Consider the following 8,601-nt stretch of genomic DNA (forward strand, 5'->3'; position numbering starts at 1 on the left):
AAGTAAGTAATATAGGTTTTTGGTCACAGCCTTAAGCTCTATCCTGCTCAAAGCAAATAACTACAGAAATACTGTAAAATATTTATATATTTATATGTGTATACGAATAACAGCTGCGCGCAGGTGAAATTGATGTGAATACCCTTAAGAGCGTCCCATTAAACGGCACGCATACTTTGCGAATTCACAAAATACTCAAACGCTTAAAAATTCCACAGCTGTCAGCTTTCAAAACGCGCAATGCTTGTGACTCATTTACTACAACTCAATATTGAGTTTATTTATTTGCGCTCGTATAATCGTATTTTATTCGCGCACATATCATTTACGCTCGCATGTGCGTTCGCAAGGAATTTTACGCGCTCGTATTTCTTTACACCCACACACAGCTATTCAAAGGAATTTATTTAGCAAATAAAAAAGTGACTGATGAATTGTGGGGAAAATGCTGTAAAAATATTATTGAACCAAGGGCAATGGGAGTTAAATGAAGATCGCCTCAAGTACCTGAAAATCTTCCCCTATATTATATATAGGAATAAAGCTTCATTGTGGCTACGGACCACTATAATGAAACGGAACAAAATGATTTCCAGATAATCAGAGATTTTAGTAACATGAGAAAAATATGTTCTAATGGTCTTTAAGGTACCCCGGTTCAGATGTTGTCCATCTAAAATAATCAGGAACTAAAAACTATATAATATTTAACACCCTTTTACTATTTCTGAAAATTCCTATTGGGCATCACAACCTTGAGTGATTATGTACATAAATACACACATCTATATATATATGTAAGTTTTTAATACAGACGAATGCTTAAGTGCTTGGAAATTGAAAATGCAATTGAAGCATTAGCCAATATACTCACAGCTGACTGACACACACACACACACACACACACACTGTTAGAATTACACAAATGCAGCAATCTTCACATACGCACTTTCAGCGGCTACATACCAACGACTTTAGAGAGCTCAGTTTTTATTTCAAAAATGTCTAGTATGATTTAAGTGCTGCGATAAATTTTTCTTGCCAATTACCAAGAAAAGAAAGATGTACTTAAGTGCCATGCATTTCCAAGTAACGGTAGTGACTTGGGGTGGCAAGTTCGTAGATATTTAACCTTCACCGRTGAGTTGAAAGACATACTGCTAGTTTTGGTAACACAACTGTAGTAGAGCAGAAGGTAAGTATTGGTTTCCAGTCCAGCACGAGTGTAAGCTTGAAAGTACTAGACTGAAATTTTTTAGTAAAACTCGAGACTTCACAGTCTGTAAAAAACTGCTTACGAACTCTGACCTCAGGTTGAAGCTTATGAATCTAGTTAACTCTGGTTTGGTGGTTAAGGCACTCACTCACCTAAGTATGTATGTATGAATAATACCCCTGCAGGCGAGTTTCTGCCGGCAGTGTCTCCATTCCTTTAAAACCATGGCAGGCTTCAGGGCACGTTTCACTCCGAACTTCATTAAGTTGTATGGTGGATGTAGGTTCAGACGATTTCCTCTTTGCGCTGGTTGTCTCTGAATGCGTTACCCCTTAAGGACATGCGTCAATCCTCACCTTGGCCTTTTAGCAGATATAATCTTGGAACTTTTAATAGCGACTATGTACTACATACTATAAAGTGAAAAGCGGTTCTGAGTGGGGACTCAACAAATATGTAATTGAACGGATGTGGGTGGAAGTAGATCGAAAGCGATCATGAATTCGACAGAGTCCGGATGGGTCACTGTCTTAAGCATCATCCCCACGAAAGCCAAGGGAGGTAAGTCAGACAGCAGAAGCCAGACGACTAGAATTTTAGTCAGGGTTGAAGTGCAAATCTAAATCGCCATCACTAGCAGCTAGCTAGGTTCATGAGTGGTTCAAAGACCTCAGGAAACGTTGAAAGTGACGTGATAAAGCAGGCAACCTCAACAAGAAAATAGAAGAATAAAAGCAGACAGACTGTTTAGCAATCTTATTAGCATACTAGCACACTGCAGCGGGTTCTTGTGAGACCCGACCTTCTGTCAAATAGAAGAAACCACGCGAAGAGAATCCTCCCAAAGTAAAAAGTCTCACTCCGGAGCACGGTGTGAAATATCTAATTGCTAAAAGCGGCTTTTAGGAGACGATCTTTTAGTTTCCGAACCATATCCAGAAAGTTTTTTGTAAGTCGGTCACTTAGGAAACGGGATTTCACTCGGTTAGACTAATTTTTTTGTCAAGTCAATCAACAAGATTTGACTGATGAGTTAGTACAAAATTGGAAATACAGGATGAGTCTTTATAAAACCAAATCTACTCCACGGCTATGAAAAATCAAGTTGTATTCTAAGGCTTATTCCAAGTGTAGACAGGTTCTTCTTCACATGGTTTTTTTAACGGAGTGAATATCTTCCTTTTCACCTATTTCACTCGGCGAATTCTCTCAGAGCTAGAGTGTTGTCATCCATTCGGACGGACGACATGACCTAGCCAGCATAGCCATTGTCTCTTAATTCGCCGGGCAAGTCAATGCCATTGTATACCTCATAGAGCTCATCGTTCCATCAAATGTGATATTCGCCGTGGCCAATGCGCAAAGGACCATAAATCTTCCGCAAAACCTTTCTCTCGAAAACTCATAACGTCGACTCGGAATGTCATCGTCGGATGTTGTCATCGTCCATGCCTCTGCACCATATAGCCGGGCGGTAATGATTAGTAACTTATAGAGTTAGGTCTTTGTTCGTCGAGAGAGGACTTTACTCAGTCCAAAGTAGCACCTGTTGGCTGACATTGTTGTTATCTACGACTTCGAAGTGAAAACCAAACATCCTAAATAGTTACAACTAATAAAGCAAAATAGTACAGTTGCCAATATTTATCTCGTTGTTTATTCGAAGAAGTAAAGTTCTAAGCCTCTAAAAACACACTTTTCATAAATACTAGTACTATAAATATGCATTTCTATTTCCTCATTTAGCTTGCATAGCAATTTGGTCAGTTTTCACAGCTCTTTCAAATGAACATACTAAATTAAACGAATTAAAGTCGCATGCCAGACTCTTTCACAAATACATACATACATACGCTACAAGAATATACATACATGCATATGCAAACGTTTGTATTTGTATATGTGTGGCACACATGCGAATAGTCGTTAAAGTTTCAAACTCATTATGCCGTTGCATACCGAAGTGCAGGGGCAAGCAGAGACCAAAAACAATTGAAACAACTGAAATGGAATTCTCATAAAACAAGAGGAAAATTGGCGAATAACTTATGAAAGTTTGGAAAAGCTGTGAGCTCCGTGCTGTTGCTGAAATATATAAAAATATATATACTTATAAGACTTACATACATATGCGTCCCTTTGTATATGAGTGGAATTTTAGATTAGCAGCAAGCACAGAATTGAACTGAATCACATCGAATTGGATTTAAAGCAAACTGAAAGTGGAGAAATTTCAATGCGAAATGGAAGTGCTTTTCAATTGATGATTATAAGTAATACCGTTATTTCAAAATGATATTGATTGAGAGAGTTGAGACTGCTTGCTTTTGAAGTAGATTATTACAAGTATTGCAAAAACTTGATTTCAATATTGAACTCAGGTTCAATTCGTTCCAAGCTTTTTATTTTTTATATTATTAGAGTGCTTGTTTTTTTTTCTAATATATTTTTCTAAAGTTATTGAATTATTATTATTATTATTATTATTTGTTGTTTTTTTGTTTGTTTAAAAAATCTTTTTCAATTGTTTTTTTTTTTTTCTAAAATTTTCCGACCAACCCATATTTCGTAGATTTAATGCACATCAAAATATAACGAATTGTGGTTCCATAACTTTAATTCCAACAATATCAAAAAGCGTGACAAGAGTAAAACTCGCAGACACTAAACTTGAAAAAAAAAATATGTATCATATTCAACAAATTTCGAAAACTTTTTAATTAAGGCACGACCGCAAAAAGCTCAATTGCTTCCGTCGGAAATTTGTATGAAGTTCTATATTTTACAATACAAAACATATTTCGGCAAATATTCGTATTTTTAGAAACATAAAAACAAACACGCTAACACTTATTTTTAATACGTAAATTTATTTAGAAAATTGTAATTGTATAAAAATATTCAATAGGGTGCGTCAATTGAGTGGGGTTTGAAAGCATAAAAGAGTTCAGTCAGGCCCTCTGTATGCAAAGCAACTTCTAAGAATATTTATTGATAACAATCAGTTGGTTTTGAAAAAGAAATTTATGAGGGTGCCACCTGCTTGAAAATTTTATGAAAAGAGAAAATTACAAAAGTGAAGGCTTAATGCAAACAGAAAAGGTTTTAGATAGACTATACTTGAAAATAAATTTTAGGAAGAGTTGCCACCTGCTTGAAAATTTTATTAAAAGACAAAATTACAAAAATGCAACAGAAGAAGTTTGAAAAAGTATTAACTTCAAAATGTTTTTGAATAAGGGTTGCCACCAGTTTGAAAATTTCGTGAAAAGACAAAATTAAGATAGGAATAGCAAACGGAAAAAGTTTAGAAAGTATAGACTTGAAAAAAAATTAGAAAGAGTTGCCGTCTGCTGCTACCTTTTTGAAAAAAATTGCAAACATAAAAGTCTAATTCAAACAGAAAAAGTTTAAAAAGTCTTAACTTAAAGTACTGCCATCAGTTTAAATTTTTCAAATACATAACATTTATAAAAAAAAAAGAAATCAGAAAAAAGAAAGAAAATGAAAGAGAATGACTTTTAAAACAGCTTAAAACTACACATTTTTTTAGTGGTTGCCACCAGTTTGATAATTCAAATCAATAAAATTTATAAAAGGTGTGAGTTATTACAATGTGGCTCTCAAACTTTAAGGGGCTAACAGCTGACAATAGAATTTGTTTTGAAGCGCGGTTGCAACTGTTGACAGTTCTGTATGAAGTTAAATAAAAGAAGTAGCTTACTGTGAACAACTAATTTAAATGCGTTTGCGTATGCGTTTTTTATGTTTGCTTATTCAAAGTATACATCTGATCATTTTTTTTAAAGGTTGCCATGTGGTTGCTGTGTTAAATTACATAAATAAATATTTTATTGTAAACATTTAATTAAACGTGCAATATTTTTATTGGACATTTTTTAGAAACGTTGCCACCTGTTTACAGTTTTGCATCAAATTTAATAAATAATTGTATTTCTTTTATGATCTATTTAAAAAAGTTTACAAGAAATTTTTTTGGAATTTTTGTTTTAAATGGTTGCCACCTGTTTACAGTTTTGTATCAAATTTAATAAATAATTGTATTTTTTTTATCATCTATTTAAAGAAGTTTATGGGAAATTTTTGTTGGAAATTATTTTTAAAACGTTGCCATATATTTATATAATTAAAATATATTTGTAAGAAATTGAAATATAAGTTAAGCAAATATAGATATAAATTATAAATGGAAATTCTAGTTTATATGATTGTTCAGGGTATCTGCTTTAAGAAACCGGAGACGATTGTTGTTTCTTTTGAACAAAAATTTAATTGTGAATTCTATTCTGATACCAACCTATCTCTCATATTTCCTCAGCGGTTACTTCCACAAATACTGTTCATAAATCAAAAATATATTTTTCTTTTAAGTTATGCAAGCACCCTAATGTATAAAAACTCTTACGTATATGTATATAATATATATAAGTTTTTGCAAAATTGCTTTTGCTTTGTATAAAAAAGTTGTTGCTTTTCACGATTCAACAGTTCAAAGCTAAGCCGCTTTCAGTGCATTATTGCTTTCAACACCATTYTTGCCGCCTTTCTCTTCAAATTTATTTATCTTGTTTTTGCTTTGTTTTTGTTGTGGTTTTCGTCACTTTTAGCCATGCACTTTTACTGTTTGTTCGCACAGATTTGCACACATGTATTTGCATGTGTGACAAGCTCCATGCAGCAGCGTCGATGAGCATACTACCACTCTTACATACAGATACAAGTATTCAACACACATGCACACAAATGTTCGGCGCTCACATACACAACAATATACAAAACATGCGCGCAATGCAACAATTTGGCAAACGCTTCGGCATTCGGTGCATTTTTAAATAATTTTGCGGAAATAAAAACTTTTTCAAATGCCACACAAATTTTTTTTTTTTTTTTTTTTTTTTTTGATTTTTCTTTTCCACTTTTTACTTCTCAATTTTTTATGTATTTATTTTTTTTTCATTTGCACTCAGCCTGATTGGATTTTAGGTCAAATATGAAAAAGTTATATTTTTGAACACAAAGCGCGAGGGAGAAGCGGTAAACTAGTTTGGTGTTGCGTTATTTATACACACATACACATACACACTCACTCACACAAGCAAGTGTAAATGTACGGCTATTATTTTTATTGTTTGGTTTTGCATTTACTTTCACTTTGTACTTATATTTCTGCGAAAAAAATTGCATTTTAATAAATAAAATTGTTTCTATTTTGCATCCCTGGAGTATTAGTTTATTGGTTCAAAATGAATATTTATTATTATTTGTGCATATTGTAGATTTTATATGCATAAAGTTATTTGAGTTTTTAACATTAAGCCAATTAAGAGTCAACTTGCGATCGAGTTGATAACGCCTACGCTGCCAGCTTAGATGTCAAAAAAAAAAACTCGTTTGCTTTTATAAAAGTGTGGCAGCTTTCACTGCATAAATTAACAGCGAATTTGAATAACTGCACTTTTAATACAATTTTGAGAAGAATAGATAAAATTTTTAATTGAAAAATTCAAAGACCAACAAGTGGCAGCCTAAACGGCATGCGTTGAGTAGGTGACTAACACTCTTGAAGTGGTGACTGCACATCTGGATAGCAGTAAAAAAAAATTAGGAAACAAATTTTTATAGCAAAAAAATTCAAACATTAGAAAGCTCTCGTACCAATAGTGGACACGATGATGAAGTTTGTTGAAATATATATGTAGAAATAAACTACTACGAGATCTTTCTGTCTGAGAGTAGAACGTAGGAGATCTGCCGATCTGCTTCCCCATAACAAAATTCTTTTTGCCGAAATGTTAGTAGTTCTTACTAGACATTTTCCGATAAGCACTTGTGAAGTTGTGTGGAAAAGAATGATGAGGAAACATCCACACACCTTCATTGTCTAATCTAYGCAAAACTGAGGTTGAAACATCGTAGCAGTCATACCCTCGCTAAATCAGAAAAACTGGCATTGGCCGATTCAACAAGTTTATGAACGGCGCAAAACGCATCGTCGATTTATGAGTGTATTTACATATGATAAATTTGGGAGATCTCTGTTAGGATCGATCATTTATTATAATCAAACCTAACCTTACCGTAAGTGGACTTGAGGTTGTTTTTACCAAGCAAAGCGGCTAGAAAAACCAAATTTAGTTACATATATCTTCGTAATTGATATAAAAAAATGCAGCATCGGCGCAACCAAAGTAAGATCTAAATTCAAATTATAAAGTTCCGCCGAACAAAGTTAATATTCCAGCACATTTATTTACATAAATCAATTTATTTGCCAGCTCACTTCAGCAAGKTTCACAATATTCGAAAGTGTCAATATAATAACGGCTTTAACAAAAGCGATGTGTAAACTTTCWTAGTTCCGSTCCATTAAAGGCGAAGCATTCGCCWTCAACTGCATCCCCGCACTCTCCGTCCTTGCTAAAATCAAGCAGCGTCATAAAACTGCACTTAGTAATTAATGTCAATAAGGTAACAGTTAATGCAGCAGCAGCAGCAGCAGCAGCAGCACTTAGCTGAGCAAGGTAATAGCTACAAGGCATTTCGAACCTAATAAGTAAATTACATTTATGCAGCCAGCAGCTCGCGTCTGCTTCATTTCTTTGAGAGCTCATTTAGTTGGCGAAATTGCAAATGCAACACTCAGCAAAACAAAGCCAGCATTCCAGGCATCCTCAACACGCACACACACATTATACTCGCCTTACGCCGCCTCGACTGAGTTCACGAAAAATTGGCAAGCTACTGCGGAGAAGTAAGAATTTGCAATTTTCGCACCCACATTCCGACAAAAATCGAAAATGCATTGCCAGATGCCTTGTCGTGTCCAATCTGCGTTTTATGTACATAAAAGTGTGCGCTGTGGACAATTGCCAGGGTCGAAATAAGAAATTCAATGAGGTTAAAAATTACCATTACACAATGTGCCGCTATTTCGAATATTGTTCGTAAGGACAAACTTCAAATGCAACAACAATAAACATAAGGTAAGGGCAACTTTCAAATGTATATTATTCTTGGGGACTTCTCCAGCCTGCTRAATGGTAGTAAAAGCATAACATCAGGAGATGGTGAACCCGAATCGCCATCGATGGCGATGGAGCAGAGGTTTTATTGCATGACCATGAAGAAGTTCGAATAGCAATTACGCGTCTGAAGAAAGCGACGGGGGTCGATGCATTGCCGGCCGAGCTATTCAAAGACGGCGGCGAAGAACTGATATGGAATATGGCTGGACGAAAGTATGCAACAAAGTATGCAAGACGATTCGAATTTAGGAGGGCTCTACCCAATCCGCAAAAAGGGAGACACCACAATCTGCGCCAACTACCGTGGGATAGGATTAAAGAAGWTTTTTAAAAGTTGAA

Source organism: Bactrocera latifrons, unplaced genomic scaffold, assembly GCF_001853355.1.
Source record: "Bactrocera latifrons isolate USDA-ARS-PBARC rearing strain unplaced genomic scaffold, ASM185335v1 scaffold_302, whole genome shotgun sequence".
Classification (NCBI taxonomy): domain Eukaryota; kingdom Metazoa; phylum Arthropoda; class Insecta; order Diptera; family Tephritidae; genus Bactrocera; species Bactrocera latifrons.